The sequence below is a fragment of the Elephas maximus genome, chromosome 22 (genome assembly GCF_024166365.1).
Source record: "Elephas maximus indicus isolate mEleMax1 chromosome 22, mEleMax1 primary haplotype, whole genome shotgun sequence".
NCBI classification, from domain to species: Eukaryota; Metazoa; Chordata; class Mammalia; order Proboscidea; family Elephantidae; genus Elephas; species Elephas maximus.
In genome coordinates this window covers 76,760,181-76,777,210 of record NC_064840.1, presented here as the reverse complement: position 1 = coordinate 76,777,210, position 17,030 = coordinate 76,760,181, and the positions used below count along the sequence as shown (strand labels likewise).

Below are 17,030 nucleotides of genomic sequence, written 5' to 3'. Positions count from 1 at the left end.
CGATTGTGGTGATAAAGAAAAAAAAAATAAATGGTATTTCGCAGGTTACTTTGCTGTTTCAAACGACAACCAGAGCAAGTAAATGAGTAGGTGGAGTCTAACTAATAGAACAATCAATTGAAGAGATAAGAAAATAGGAGAAAATATTGTATATGAATTTCAAAAATCATTAGCTGTTGGCTCGTTTAGGGCAGAAACTACACTTTATACTTTGTTTTGTACTTTATACAGTGGAGTTTGTAGAGGCTCTGCACATAGTAAAGCATAGTGATGAACAACATCTGTTTAGTAAACATTTTTGGATTACCTATAATAAAAAATGGAAACCCTAGTGGCGTAGTGGTTAAGTGCTACGGTTGCTAACCTAAGGGTCAGCAGTTCGAATCTGCCAGGCGTTCCTTGGAAACTCTATGGGGCAGCTCTACTCTGTCCTATAGGGTCGCTATGAGTTGGAATCAACTCCACGGTACTGGTTTTTTTATCTTAAAAAATGACTATCACATGCGTCCATGTGTTTTATCATAACGATAATTAACGATAATTGGCCCCTCTTAAATATTTACCACTTTGGGTATATAATTAGCATACTGAGGATCGACCCAAACCCATCGCTGTTGAGTCATTTCCAACTCATAGCTACCCTATAGAACAGAGTAGAACTGCCCCACAGAGTTTCCAAGGAGTGCTTGGTGGATTCGAACTGCCGACCTTTTGGTTAGCAGCTGTAGCACTTAACCACTACACCGCCAGGGTTTCCACTGAGGATGGAAATGGGCAGTAATTTCTTTAAATCTACTTTATAGATGATAGAAGCCTAGTGGTGCAATGGTTAAGTACTCAACGGCTAACCAAATGTGGGCAGTCTGTTTCTGTAAAGATTTACAGCCTTGGAAACCATATGGGGCAGTTCTACTCTGTTCTATCGGGTCTATATGAATCAACTTGATGGCAATGGGTTGTGGGTTTTTTGGGTTATTTTTTTTTTCTTATGGAAGATAAGACACATCCTTCACCAGAACTGAAGGACCTATTATGAGAACCTGGATAAATCTGTGATAATTGTCTGGTAGAAAGGCATTGAGGCTGCATGGAGGGATTCCATGAATCACAGCTTGGGTTTAAACTAGTTCTAAGTGAACCTTGACGGTAATGGTGGCACAGTGGTAGAGTTCTCATCTTCCATGTGGAGACCCGGGTTCGATTCCAGGCCAACGCGTCTCACCTGCAGCCATCACCTGTCTGTCAGTGGAGGTTTGTGTCTTGCTATGATGCTGAGCAGGTTTCCGTGGGGCTTCCAGATTAAGACCGTCTAGGAAGAAAGGCCTGATGGTCTGCTTATGAAAATCAACCAGTGAAAACCCTATGGATCTGATCCTGCTGTGCCTGGGGTCACCGTGAGTCGGGAGCTGCCTCTTCAGCCGCTAACAAGAGCAAGAAGTAAACCTCCGTAAAGGGCCTTCTCCTTATATAAAAGTATTTCATTCCGCCCCCTACGAGGGCAAACACACCAGAAGCCCTTAACTCAGGCCTCCCCCAAGGCTCCATTCCTCATTGGCTGTATAACTTCTTTTTAAAACAGTTAAAATCATGTCTGGTAAAAGTATGTGAAGTTGTCTTATTTCCTAGTTTAATATTCTTCTGAAGAGATATAGTTCAGTTGCTGTTCGGAACAGGTATCATTTGAGGTCTTCATTAATAAAGACAGCAACTAGACGAAAAACTAAAGACCTAAGTTCTGATGGCCTACATCTGAAACAAAAAGAAAGAAACCTATTTGCAAGCCATGAAGTAAACCTAAGTATCATTCAAAACTATTGATCAATTGAAAGCTCTTCTGAGTACAACCCCCGGAATCAATACAAAGCAGTCAAGCCGTTCCTTTGTTTGCCTTCCAAACAAGCACTGTAGAAAATGAATATTTGATGACAGACCAGCCAATATGCTGGATGTAGGGAATAATGGCTTGGGGAAAGTAGCTGGAAGGGTTTGGTTACATTAGAGGATCAAATGAATTACAATTAGTCTAATGATGAAAGCTTTTAAGTCTTCGCTTTGTGGCTGTCGTCTTGAAATACTAGCCATGGGTTTACCATAAAACCCATTTCCATGGTCCACAGAGCTTCACCACAAGCATGCAGATACTGGTAGTTGTCCACACCGAGTCCATGAGTCCGAGGCTGGATTTAAGTGTCTTTACTTTTCGTGGTTTATTTTTTTTGTCAGTGACGCAAAACAGATGACATATCAACAGTCTAAAAAAATTTTTTTAAGCTGTTTTAAAAAACATTCAACCTCATGGTTTCGTGCTCACCTTTGTCTCTGAATGAAAGATAACCAATAATTAGGTGAAACAGCAACAAAGACTTCTGATGGGTCAGCCTTATCGGGCGGAGTGGGACATGGGAGAGGGATGGTCAACCTGAGGAAATTTTGAAATCAATCTGATTGGGAAAAGTTCCCCTTTAAACAGCAATGGATTTGTTAGTCCATTTCCCGAAATGAAATAGGAAATCCTTTTATGCCTTGGGAAATCCTGGTGGCAGAGTGGTTAAGAGCCACAGCTGTTAACTAAAAGTTCAGCAGTTTGAATCCACCAGGCACTCCTTGGAAACTCTACTCTGTCCTATAGGGTCCCTACGAGTCCGAATAGACTTGTAGGCAACCGGTTTTGTTTTGTTGTTTTAATTCTTTGAGGATGCCCCCACCCCAACCCCGGAGTATTCTAACCTTTTTCTGAAAGGGAGCTACTTAATTTTCTCAAAGCCTTGGTATTTGGGGGGCTGAGTGGGTGTGTCTGTGCAAGTAGTTGAGTCGGGGAATGAAGAAGGAGATCACCGAGTGTGTGCACATTTGTGTTTGCATTTCGCACGTATGTGGAGGAGGGGGAAGGAGAGGGCCACAGAAAATGCTCTCCTCTTTTTGATCCCAGAATGTGTTTACTATCTCAGTATTACCTATTCTCCCTAAATAAACTTCGGTTTTTCATATGGTTCTGTTTTCTCCTTTCAAATTCTGTATTCAACAACTCATTTCTTTAACTTCTTGGAATGCTATCGAGATTTTCTGCTCTTTCCTTTATTCACACTAGAGAAATGAATTAGGGATATAAACAAATTGAATCTGGGGGCCAATTAAAAGAATCAGTAGATAGAAATCATCTTGGCTCTTCTTAAGAAAGAAAATTGTCACCTTGGAACAAATGGTGAAGCTAAATAATTTATTTAACTACTTGTCCCTCAGTTTCCTCATCTATAAAATGGAGATTAATAATAAAACCTACTTAATAAGGTTGTTGCAAGAATAAAAAAATATAAAACACACCCAGTGCCGTCGCTGTTAAAACACATAAAAACAGTGCATGTTCTATTAGTGTTAGACATCATTCTAATTGTTTGCATTTTCTTTAAAAAAAAGATCTAATGAACATTAAGTTATACCATTTATATCATCAAAAGTCCCTGGGTAATGCAAATGGTTTGAACCCACCGAGCAGCACCACAGAAGAAAGGTTTGGTGCTATGCTTCCACAAAGCTTACAGCCAAGAAAACCCTACGGAGCTACGTTCTTCTCTGTAACACATGGGGTTGCCATGAGTCAAAAATGGCTGGAAGGCAATGGATTTTTTTTTTTTTTGGTTTTATGTCATCAAAATTCATTTCTGACCTACGTAATCCACATTCACATATTTCTATATAATTTTAAAATATGATTACATGTTACATTTGTTTTAATATGCTTTATTCATAACATCTTCACATATTGTGTACTTGACTTTTTGTCATTTTTCGTCTTGTATGGTAATATACCATGGTATGCTTAAACATTTGAATGTTGCTCAGCTTTTGAACTAACACTAATTTCCCCCTTTATACGTAACGCTATAATTAAAATTGCTGCAAAGTTTCCTCCCCTCAGAGACATCTTACTAAATAATGGGTCAAAGGGAATGTTACACAGATTATCCTCCAGAACCACGTAACCATTTTATATTTCTACCGTCCATATATAAAGTATTCCCTTCCTCTTCCCCCAAAGACTTGTCAAAATTGGTTTTTACAATTCTAAAATTTCTTCCAGGTTAATATGTCTGTTAAGAAGTCTTCAGGTTGATTCAGATTTTTCTTATTTCTTTTAACAGGATGATTCAGTCTAAAGTTTCTTGATTGTAAACCTTTGACTGCTCAAGTGTAAAACGATTATTGATACACGTAACTATTTCCTCATACATTTTTGGTAGAAACTGTTGTCAAGTTCTGTTTGCAACATATCTATTCCACATTAGAAGTTTTCTTTTTATAGTGTTATTACTTTAAACTTTGTTGCACAGAAATTAAAAAAAAAATTAAATACATTCAATTAATCCTCTTTGCTTCTGGTCACAACACCTGATTTTTTTCAGCAAGAAGTGCATATTCTCTTCACATCTGGGATAAATAAGCCACTCTGCAGTTTTTAAAAATGTTTTTACTCTTTGATACAGCTGGAATCTATTGTCGTGTTTGCTCTCATGTGTGTATGCATCTAAACTGAGTTTTTCCAATCTGTTAGCCAACCATTCAGAAGACAATTTATCAAGTGGTTATCATTTCCCTGTGTTCATTTCACCTCTATTTGTTATAGGTCGGTTTTTATTTCAAATCATGATAATCCAACACCATATGGTTTTGATTGTTGTTGTAGTATGTTCAGTTTTTGAGATATGCAAGGCTGAGTCCACCCTTATTACCCACTAAAATGTTTTGATATTCTCATCCGTTTATTTTTCACTAATAGTTCTCACAGAAATTTTAGCTATTACTAAAAATAAATCTATATATTAAAATAAAAACACCAGCCTTTTCTTAATCATTGTAAAAAAGATGATATAATTCTTCATGTTTTTAAATTTCTTTCATTAAGATTTAATTTTTTTTTTAAATATTTCTTTCAAGTTAAATTTTTTCCTAGGTATTTATCATATCTGGTGATAAGGAGAATTCCATTTTTTACTTGTGTATAATAACTATTTTTTGTTTGTTTCTGTTGAAATTTTAAATATGTAAAATCATGTAATATGCAAAAACATTTAAAATAGTTTCCTGGCCTCTGATTAGGGACAGTGGTGACAGATGTCCTCTCATTACATTTCCATGCTTTAAGTGAATTTACTCTAGTATGACCTGATTCTAGCGTTTCTTTGTCAAGAGACTTTTAACCACAGATTGTACAATTACTCCTGGTCCTTTTTGTTAAAAAAAATAATCTTTAGTTTTTAAAGTCGTGTGCTATTTTGGAGTTGTATATCAGGGATTGGAACATAAAGTAAATCAAACACAGAACTCTGAAGGGCAGGGTCATAAAGGCACACTTAGAGTGGTATTTAAAGGCATAGGTTTGGAGGTCAGATTGACCCAGGTTCCAATCCTGCTCCTGTTATTTACTGGCTGTGTGGCATTGGTCAAATTTATAACCATACTGAGTTTCATGTCTTTTATTTGTAAAGTGGATATAATAATATCAACTTAAGAATTTCACTTTACTTGGATCAATAATCAATGGCCATGGAAGCAGAAGTCAAAAAATCAAACAACGTATCATATTGGGCAAATCTGCTGCAAAAGACCTTTTAAAATCTTAAAAAACAAAGATGTCACTTTGATGACCCAGGTGTACCTGACCCAAGTTATGGTATTTGCAATCACATCACATGCATGCAGAGACTGCACAATAAAAAATTAAGACTGAAGAATTGACACATTTTAATTGTGGTGCTGGCAAAGAATATCGAATATACCACGAACTGCCTGCCATAAGTATGCACAAATCTGTCTTGGAAGAATTACAGACAGAATGCTCCTTAGAAGCGAGGATGGTGAGACTTGATCTAGCTTACTTTGGAAACGATATAAGGAGGGGCCAATTCCTGGAGAAGAACATCTTGCTTGCTAAAATAGAGCGAAGAAGAAGAAGACCCTTAACAAAATGGATTGACACAGTAGCTGCAAAAATGGACTCAAACATATCTACAATTGTGAGGATGGCAAGGGACCGGGCAAAGTTTCATTCTGTTATACACAGGGTCATTATGAGTCAGAGACAACTCAATAGCACCTAACAACAACAATAACAACAAAAGTTAGCAAAATCCAAAAACACTGTAACAGAAGTGAAGAATGCCTCTGATGGTCTCATTGGTAGACTAGAAACAGCCAAGAAAGAACCAGTGAGCTTGAGATATGTCAATAGAAACTACCCAGGCTGAAAAACAAAGAGAAAAAAGAATGAAAAAACAACAACAAAAAAAGGAACAGAATACCCAAGAAATTTGGGGAATTGCAAAAGGTGTAATATGTGCATAATGAGAATACTAGAAGGAGAAGAAAGGAACAGAAGAAATATTTCAAGTAATAATGGCTAAGAATTTTCCAAAATTAATGACAGGCACCAAACCACAGATCCAGCAAGCTCAGAAAATGCCAAGCATGATAAATATCAAAACAAACAAAAAACAAAAACTACACTGAAGTATATAATATTAAAACTGGAGAAAATTAAAAACAAAAAGAAAATCTTGAAAGAAGAGAGAGTAATTAAACACCTTAGTGATAGGATAAAAAAAAAAAATTTTTTTTTCAAGGGTAAAATCACTTTGAACCTCTCTTCAGGAACCATGCAAGCAAGAAGATAGTGGACTGCAACATTTAAAGTGGGGGCGGGGTGGGGGAACCACACCCATTGCTGTCCAGTCAATTCCAACTCATAGCAACCGTATAGGGCAGGGTAGAACAGCCCCACAGGGTTTCCAAGGAGTGGCTGGTGGATTTGAACTGTGACCTTTTGGTTAACAGTTAAGTTCTTAACCACTGTGCCACAAGGGCTCCAAAAAACTAAGGGAATTTGTTACCAGTAGCTCTGTCTTTCAAGGACCCAACATGGTGCAAATGGGTCAACTGCTAACCTAAAATTGGTGACTGGAACTCACCCAGTTGTACTGTAGCCTGGATTTCTTCCTTCAGTACCATTGGTTCTTGATCACATGCTACCTCCTGAAATGGCTGAACATTGATCAACTCTTTTTGGTATAGTGACTCACTGTATTCCTTCCATCTTTTTTTGATGCTTCCTGTGCTGTACAATATTTGCCCCGTAGAAACCTTCATTATTGCAACTTGAGGCTTGAATTTTTCCTTCAGTTCTTTTAGCTTGAGAAATGCCAAGCATGTTCTTCCCTTTTGCTTTTCTAACTCCAGGTCTTTGCACATTTCAATACTTTGTCTTCTCAAGCCGTCCTTTGAAATCTTCTGTTCAGCTCTTTTACTTCGTCATTTCTTCCTTTTGTTTTTTCTACTCCATGTTCAGGAGCAAGTTTCAGAGTCTCTTCTGACATCCATTCTCCATTTTGGTCTTTTTTTTTTTTATTTCTGTCTTTTTAGTAATCTTTTGCTTTCTTCATATCTGATGTCCTTAATGTCATCCCACAACTCATCTGGACTTTGGTCATTAGAGTTCTATGCACCAGATCTATTCTTAGATGGTCTCTAAATTCAGGTGGGATATACTCAAGGCTGTACTTTAGTTCTCGTGGACTTGTTCTAATTTTCTTCAGCTTCAAATTGAACTTACATATGAGCAAATGATGGTCTGTTCTGCATTGGCCCTGGCCTTGCTCTGACTTGATGATATTGAGATTTTCCATTGTCTCTTTCCACAGATGTAGTCAATTTGATTCCTGTGTATTCCATCTGGCAAAGTCCACATGCATAGTCACTGTTGATGTTGTTGAAAAACAGTATTTCCATCGAATAAGTCATCGGTCTTGCAAAATTCTATCATGTGATCTTCAGTGTCGTTTCTATCAGCAATGCCATATTTTCCAACTACTGATCCTTCTTCTTTGTTTCCTACATTCCCATTCGAATCATCAGTAATTATCAATGCATCTTAATTGCGTGTTTGGTCAGCTTCAGACTGCAGAAGTTGGTAAAACTTTAATTTCTTCATCTTTGCTATTTGTGGTTGGTGTATAAATTTGAATAATAGTCATATTAACTGGTCTTTCTTCTAGGCATATGGATGTTATTCTATCACTGATAGCATTGCCGTCGAGTTGATTCTGACTCATAGCGACCCTACAGGACAGAGTAGGACTGCTCCACATGGTTTCCAAGGATGGCCTGGTGGATTCAAACTGCTGACCTTTTGGTTAGCAGCCAAACTCTTAACCACTGAGCCACCAAGGTTTCCATTTCAGGATAAATCTTGAAATATTCTTTTTGATGATGAATATGACCCCATTCCTCATCAACCTGTCATTCCTGGCATAGTAGGCCATATGACTGTCCAATTCAAAACAAGTAATACTAGTTGATTTCAACTCACTAATACCGAGGATATTGATCTTTATGTGTTCAATTTCATTTTTGATGACTTCCAATTTTCCTAGATTCATACTTTGTACATTCCACATTCTAGTTTTAATGGATGTTTGCAGCTGTTTCTTCTCTTTCTGAATTGTGCCACATCAACAAATGAAGGCTCCAAAAGCTTGACTCCATCCACCTCATTAAGGTCGGCTCTACTCTGAGGAGGCAGCTCTTCTCCATTTGTATTTGGAATGCCTTCTAACATGAGGCGGTCATCTTCCAGCACTGTATTAGGCAATGTTCTGCAGTTATCCATAAAGTTTTCACTGGACAATTTTTTCAGAAGTAGATCGCCAGGTCCCTCTTCCTGGTGTGTTTTAGTCTGGGAGCGCCACTGAAGCCTGCCCACCGTGGGTGACCCTGCTGACATTTGAAATGCCAGTTGCATAGCTTCTGGCATCACAGTAACAGGCAAGCCACCACAGTATGACAAACTGACAGGCAAGTGATGGTCCATGCTTACAAGGGTGTTTATATTTTGAGAAATCCTTATGTAATGACATGAGGACTACTTGTTCATTTAGTTTATAGCTCTTCCTATATCATTATGATTTGCAAACATTTAACACTTAGAGCACTTTACTGCATACCATTTGTAAGCAGGAGAAGGGGATCTCAGAGTCAGCATGGATCAGGAACCATGAATCAAGACCAAAAGATGTGAACGAAATGAAAGGAAATTCTATCAGCAGACCAGCTGTGGACTCTGCGTATCAGTCCAAGGCAGCAAGACTGAACTCTAATAGGCCCCCTGAGTCTTTGCAGTCTTTCATGTTATCATGGATTAGTCAGCAGGGACCAACGATGTGGGGGTAATTTGGAATGCTACTCCCAGCTCTCCAAGGGCTTACATTTGGTCAAGGGAACAAAGTCAGAAGAATAAGTTTAAAACAAATTAAAAAAATCTAATACTGTGATGGTCTCAAAGGTATGAGACGTCAAAGTCACAGATTTATAATTAATATTTGCCATGAAGCAACAAATACTTTGAAATTAGGGGAAGGCTTCACCTGATTAGAGCAAAGCCTAACCGAGTCTGAGTTGACTGCTATGATTCACTCTCATGAGTGGATGACGCAGCCCAGTAGTTCCTTTAGTCGTGGCATTTTGAGTGTTCAAAGCAAACATTTTAAAAGTGGTTGTATGACAAACTGGTGGTACTGCATTTTTCTCCATTTCTTTCTAATATGAGTAGGTCTGCAGCAGAATTATAGGGCAACTTGTTTGTGTGTGAGCTAAACTAACTTTGGCATCATACTATGGAACAGTTCCTGCTACAGAGTCTATAAATGGACTAACAGGACTGTTGAAGACGCCTTCCACAGTGTGGGAGGTGAAGAATGCTGCAGATATTCTCAGGTCATTTTGATAAGAGGGAGCTATATTTTCTTAAAATTGTTATTACTGTGAACTTCCAAGAAGCTCATTTCTTGAGATATCTTATTTAGCATTTGTAGCCCTCTGCCTAAGAACATTACTACTGTGATGGCCATCCTTCTGGAACATCGAGAGGAGAGTCTGACTGAGTCTCCATGCTCAGTAAGAAGAATGAATAATTAGGGTCCCCAAGAGTTATGTGTAAATAAATCAAGACCATTCACAGCTCTCATGTTCTCCTTTTCTCGTTGTACAATCATTGCTTCAGCCGGTCGGTTTGTGTAGATGACCGTGCACGCCTCATCATCTTGGGATATAAGAATTAGAAGTCATCTGGCTCTTTGTAATATACAATTTCCCTCAACAAAAGTAGGAGAAAGGTTTTGTTTTGTTTTTTTAACATTATCACGAAAATCTAGCATTCTGTGTTTTTGTCAGAGGCTCCAACTTCTAGCAATTCTCTGGCCCCTACCAAATTGCTGGCCGAATAGAAAATTTCTGGAATGTTGTATATAGTAACCATGTCTATCGCCGAGGTGAGGAATTTGTGGAGAAAGGTAACTTCTACTGAGGGCGTATATGACTTTCAGAAGCACGTCTGAAGGCTCTGCTGTCCATACACACGTCTATTTACAACCAATCAATCTTCGATTCCATTATTCTGTTACAAGACTTAAACCACGTTAGCTTGGTCAATAACTGAGTGAGCACCTCCGTCGAGGTGAGTTTTATTATAATACTTTTGGTTTTTACTCAAAGCCATTATGAACAATAAGCATACAAAGTTCCTTACAGTACTTTCAATAACATGTTATTTTCCACTGAGTTGTCTTGGTCTGAAGCATGAGTGAAAGAAAAATTCTTTTTTGAATTTAGCGTTAGGAAAAGCTTTGCTTCCCTTGAGGACCTATCAGCCCTTATTGAAAATGGCAATTATGTAACTGGCTGGGGCACTCGGCTTCCAGGAAGCTCAGCCATTAATTTGTTGCTCAATAATATGTTTAGTCTTACCTATATGGTTTTCTTTGGGTCCCATTTTTTTGCTTTGAAATGTTTCTTTCTTTAAATTGTATCATGCTTGCCTTTTAGATCTGTTCAAATTCTTTTTGGAATGAAGTGGTGGCGTAAGTAAATATAAACACAAAACAGGGCCTGGTTTGGGAATAAGAAAAACTGACTCCATAGAATTCCCGTGGAGTTACTTCCTCACTACTCCGATCAGTGTACTGGAGTTTCTCTTGGGAATTAAGGCTGGTGTCCCCTTTTCATTTCTGACTGAATGTGACTTTAGGAAGGTTAGCTGGAAAGTCTACCCTAGGGAGATGTCAATGCTAATAAAATTCCAAGGAATTTGTTAGCTCATCATCTTCAGCACACTAGCAGCATGTTTGTTAGAGTTTTGTATACTAGAGTGTTCCTTTCCAGATAAACTACAGAAGAAATATGATTGGAAGCATCTATTGATAATTTTGCCTTTTTTTTTAAAACCCAATTAACACATGAGGAATTTGGTTATTTTTTTACCCACGAGTGAAATTATTAAGGAGAACCTTAGGCATTCCTGACGGCAACGCTTCAAATAGTGAAAAAAAAAATTTTAATTTTTTCTAGAAAAAAGTCTTTCTTCAAACCTTGCCCTTCAGCTGCCCAGCACCCCTCAGGAAACACAATCAATTACACGAGTTTCTGGTATATTTTCTTCAGAGGCGTTTTATGCTTATACAAACAAATATATGTATATATGATGTATACACGCAAGTGTGCATAATTTCTCCTTTTCAATAGAATGGTAGCATATTATTGGGTAACTGTTCCCATTATGCTTTTTCTATTTTGCACATAGCATTCTTGGAGATGATAATAGTACAAAGAGCTTTCACATTCTTTTTTTGAAAGCTTTATAGAATTCCATTTTATGGCTGTATCACGATTTGCCAATCCTTTATTATGAACATTCATAACTTAAAAAAAAACTTTTGTTATTACAAACGATGGTGAAATGAATGAGCTTGTGCACACATGCCATGCCTCGTGTGTGTTGTGAGATAAATTCTCATATGTGGACTCGTGGGCTCAGAGGGCACGTGCATTTGTAATTTCCGAAGGAATTGTGACTTGCCCTCAATGGAGGTCAATCTAATTTACAGCCACATCTGCATAGGGACTGCCAGTTTCATCACACTTTTGTCAACACACCGTGGTTATCAAACTTTCTAACTTGGCCAATCTGATAAGTGAGAAAATGGTTTCTCTAGTTTTAACTTGTATTTTCCTAATGGAGGAAGAAAAAATTATGCAACTTTTTTTTTTTGAGAACAATGGACCACAGAGTTATGTGGAGTTATTAACTGACCCTTAATATCGTTCCCGCTGTCTGTACCAGGTCAACATTACAGCTCAGAAATCAGGAACATGGCAACATGCCCAGAGCCAAGATGGAAAGAAAAGCCAGCAGGCCCCATTTCAAGCATACTTGCCTTGACAGAGTCCCTGGTGATGTCCCTAGAATATAACTTCTGTTTTATAGGAACGCAATTATAAGATAAATTTCAGATTCCCCAGTGGCCACAAAAGTAGCTCTAATTACTTAGCAAAGGGTGTGTGTGTGTGTGCTTTAATTCATCCCATAGAAAAATGACGTAAAACAGGTTCTAAATTTATAGATATAACTAAGCCACACAATAGGACTGTAGGGGGTTGAACCGAATCATCAGGGTCACAAGAGGGTTATAAAGATTAAATAATATGTTTAACACAGGAGTATTCTACTTAGGGAGGGGCACATTGCTAATTAGCATAATTGCCTCATGGCTTGCAGAAACAATGTCACGTATGTTTTTGTTTTTGCATAAAGGGAGACATTTCAATGGTGTTTAAGGCTATATTGCTTCTAAGATAAACACATACCTTTTCCTACAGTCATGGATGGTGTTAGTTCCATATCCAGCTTTATGGTAGGGACTTCAAAAGCATTTGAGTGGTTATCATGTATGGAAAAAAAAGACATGAGTCTTTCTGAATTTACGCTGGAGCTTTACTAGCTATGTGACTTCGGGCAAGTCACTTAACCATTCTAAGCTTCAATTTCCTCACTTGAAAAATGGAAATAATCTTACCTATCTACCCCGAGCTCTTGTGAGGGAGTAAGAGAACACTGTGTACCTGAAAAGGTGTTACAAACTTAAATGGCAATACAAACAGAAAACCCAGTGTGGTAGAGTGGATTCTGACTCCTAGCGACCCTATAGGACAGAGCAGAACTGCTCCATAGGGTTTTCAAGACTAAATCTTTACAGAAGCAGACTGTCACATCTTTCTCCCATTGAGCAGCTGGTGGATTCCAACGGATGACTTTCCGGTTGGCAGCTGAGCGCTTTAACCACGGCGCCACCAGAGCCCCAAATGGCAGTATGTTAATCTGATATTCATGGTGTAGAAAACTTCGTGAAATACAGCATCCTCAGATTTAGTCTCAAGAAAAGCTCACTTCTCTTAGCTCACAGCAAATCCAAACCAGGTAATTAAAACGATTAAAAGCAAATTGAACCCAGGTTCTCTGACATTTACTGGTTCAGTAACGTTACAGCTTTCATAGGTGGACTATCATCTTTGGAAAAGCTTTGTATTCAAAATGTGCCTTATAGGAGAAAATATTTTCTGGGCCTAAAAGTTATGGAGGAACTTTGCTCAGTTTAGCAAGTCCGTGTTCAGTGAAAAGTCGGTGGGGTCTACTTTCCCTCCCGGGTGACCTATTCTGTTCCACTTTTTACTCGAATTCTTCTGATAGCTGGGGCGCTCCTTTCTCTAACCTCTAAAAAGGCCGGTGGCACCCAGAGAGGCAATCACGGCTGCTCCCTGGCCAGCTTCGGCCTGGAGAACTCGAACCTCTCCTCCCCCGCAGCGCCCTCCGTGGCAATGGCCCCTCCGCCCGCTGCGCCCCGGGAGCGTCGACGGAAAACACAGGTGGCGAGAGAGCACGCGAGACAAACCCTGGCGGCACCGCGCGGCCGAGCTCGGGCGCCCGCGGGGACCTGTGTGCGGGGACGCGCGGCGCAGCCAGGTGCGCAGGCAGCAGCCCGGCGCCGCGTCGCACGTGGCAACAGGTGCAGCGAGGTCCTGGGCGGGCGCCCCGGGCGTGGGGCGCGTTCGCACTTAGCCCGGGAACGCGCGGGGCTCGGGCTGTGGGACGGGGCCGCGCAAGCGGAGCGGGCTGGCGGGCGGCCGAGCGGAGCGCGCCGAGCTGTCGGGAAGAGCACCCAGGTACTGGTGCGCCTCCCGGGTTTCTCGGTGCGCGGCCCCTGGACGCGGCGGGGCCTTGGTCTCCGGCTGCGAGGCGCGCGGTGGGACCCTCGCTGGGGGCCGCGGCGGGTGAGCGCGCGGAGGCCGCAGGGCCCGGTATTTACAAGTTTCCCCAACTCCCCGCCCTCGCCCCACCCCCGCAGCCCGAGAGGCGGGAGGCTGGGGCGCCCGGGACTCCGGGTTCCCGCCGGGCAGCAGCCGCCGGGGTGGGGACGAGTCCTGCGTCCCCGGTGCAGACGCCGCAGCGGGCGCCGAGCGCACCACGGGCCTCCAGGCTGGGCCAGGAGCGCCCCCGCGCAGCGTCAGTGCGCGCCCGGCCCGGCGTCTCGGCCCCCGGAGGCTCGGCGCGCGCTGGCGGGAGCTGGGTGAGTGCCGACCTGGGCGATTGCCGCTGCCCGGCTGTCTGTGGTGGGGCCTCGGGCGAGGTGGGGAGAGGGATGGTCGACCCGACCATGTAGGGTGCCGGGGCTGGCTCTCGGGGGAGGATTCTCGGGGCGGGGGTGCTAAACTTGGGGGGACCCGAGGGGAAGGCAACGCGGGCGCAGCGGAGAGCGGCTCTCACTTGGGGCCAGCGCAGCTCGTGCGGAAGGGTCGCGTGCGAATCTGGGGGCTGTCACCTTGAAAGTGACCGAAGAGGGTTAGAGTCGACCCAGTTACGCCGGCAGCCAGCGCGCACCCTTGGCCGGAAGCCGCACCCGGCACTTGACCTGCCGGGGCCCAGCGTCCCAGCCCGCTGGGCGGTTTACTGGGGCCCAAACTCGGCAAACGTATTCAGGGCTGCACATGTAGGAGAAACGGGGTTCTGTTGTTCCCAGGGTCTCTCTCCCGTGCCTCATTACTTCCTGCAGTTCGCCTGTGCTTTCGTATCCTAACCGAGGTCACCTGATGGGCAGCTCTGCAGTAATTAGTGGACTTAGTTGCTTGTTTACCTTATGCAAATGTTTTTATCCCCTTCTTTCAAGATACTCTGTTTTATTGTTATTTGTCGATTTTGATTTTGGATATTTGAAGTAGAATGTTAATCCTTCATTTAGCCTGCGTAAAGTTTTACGTACTCTGTTAAATACTATTTAAATATCGTTCCGAGAAAGGAAGCCCAGTGTGTTTTGTTTATCTTGTATGTTTGAATAAAATCAGAGTCCGGAGATGAAAGCGTTCAGGTATTGCCAGGTGAGTGGGATTCAAGGAGCCCCTCGTTAACTGAACACATTCTAAGTCAGCGCTGGGATGGAGGATGGGAGTGGAAATGTTGGGAATGGAGCGGGGAGGGAGGCAACCTGTGAATGAAGGGAATAAAGAAGAGATGAGACTCGTGCTGCCTGAAAACTGTGACCTTCTTAAGCAGACGCAGCAGGTTACTGTGTATGGTTAACCCTGAGGGGAATCGCACAGTAGGGTGAGCTACTCTGTGGACAGACTTCTTTTCAGGGATGATTAGGGCAGGAAATGATCTTCAGCTTAGACTATGAACCGCTGTTCGTATAGTGCTTTTCAGAGGATAAAGTGCTTTCAGGAATTTTTTAATTTTCTTAAGTGCTAAATTACCTTAGGAAAGTTACACAAAGAAACGAACTACTGAGGTCTCAGAACTACTTGCTTATCCTAAAAACAAACAAACAAACACCCTTAAGAGTGGAATTTAGTTTAAAATGTATAATTATTTATGTAACTTGCCCCAGCTTTTCCCACTTGATCGTAAAGCTCGTGTTATGTGGAGAAAACAATGGTTGTAGACATCTGCACCTTGTAATTGTATGTCAGCTCTTCAGGGGTCATGGAATTCCAGGTATATTTCTTACAATATTCCTTGTGAACTAAACTGCAGCGATTAGACTTAAACATTTACAGAGCATGTCACTTTATAGCTCTGTTCTAGCCTCTTCTGTTACAATTGCAAAAGTAATCCATGCCTGCTATAGAAAAATTGGCGAATTCAGAAAAAGTGTTAAGAATTAAACAGCCCCACCATTCATAGATAATAACAGTTAATATTTTTTATACTTTTTTGTATATAATGTAACAAGATTTGTTTTTTCCAGTTATATAGCTTATGCAATTATACTGTCGGCATTCTGATTTTATTTCCTGTTTAACATATCATAAAACATATGTCATTACAATTTTTCAAAATTCTTTAGTGGTTATTACGTTATGTAGATCTATCAATATGTATAACCATTTCCTTATAGCTGAACTTTACATTGACTTCCAGTTAAAGGGTTGCTGTGAGTCAGAATTGACTCGATGGCAGCAGGTTTGGTTTTTGGTTTATTATTAAATACACTGTTGCAAGGAATGTCTTTTAAAAAACTTTATCTGTAGAGAGTATTGCCTTAGAATGGAGTCCTTGAAGTTCAGTTAAGGTTCAAAGGTCTCTTGATGCATGTTGACTGTTTGCTTTCCAAAAAAATGTTTTACCGAAGCATACCTCCACCAGCATTGTCTGTAAGTAGTTCTGTTACTGCATTCTTGCCAGCATGGAGAGTTGTCCTTAAAAGAAAAAAACATTCTTGCCCGCTTTATATATAGGTAAACAATGCTGTGTCAATATTTAAGCATTTCTTTATTACAATTACAAATGTTGAACACCAAAAAATCTGTTATTTTCTATTTATGTTTCCTTTTAGTTGCATGTAATACTGATTTCATCTCCTGGGATTAGTGTTTTTCTTTTAATTTGTAAGAGTTTTTTTTTTTTCTTTTATGAATTGATACTTTCGCCTTTCATATTGCAGATATTTCCTGCTGTTTTGCCTTTTGCCTTGTAAACGTGCTTTTGGCGATTTTGACTTATAGAAGCTCTGTACTTTAATGTGAAAACCCTGGTGGCATTGTGGTTAAGAGCTGCGGCTGCTAACCAAAAGGTTAGCAGTTCGAATCCACCAGGTGCTCCTTGGAAACCATATGGGGCAGTTCTACTCTGTTCTATCCAGTCGCTATGAGTCAGAATC

General features: G+C 40.8%; 1 protein-coding gene across 7 annotated transcripts in view; it reads left to right on the top strand.

Annotated features, from left to right (window-relative positions):
• The first annotated feature begins 13,806 nt into the window (after positions 1-13,806).
• Positions 13,807-17,030, top strand: part of MTUS1 (microtubule associated scaffold protein 1) — a 176,852-nt gene continuing 173,628 nt past the window's right edge. For 2 of the 7 annotated variants that reach the window (XM_049865101.1, XM_049865100.1), the window contains exon 1: positions 14,260-14,444. The gene's annotated coding sequence lies outside the window, so the exon portion shown is untranslated. Of the gene's footprint in view, positions 13,884-13,929; positions 14,041-14,063; positions 14,149-14,257; positions 14,445-17,030 lie in introns of those variants that run through there. The other 5 variants (XM_049865096.1, XM_049865094.1, XM_049865098.1 and 2 more) reach the window with 5 other exon arrangements.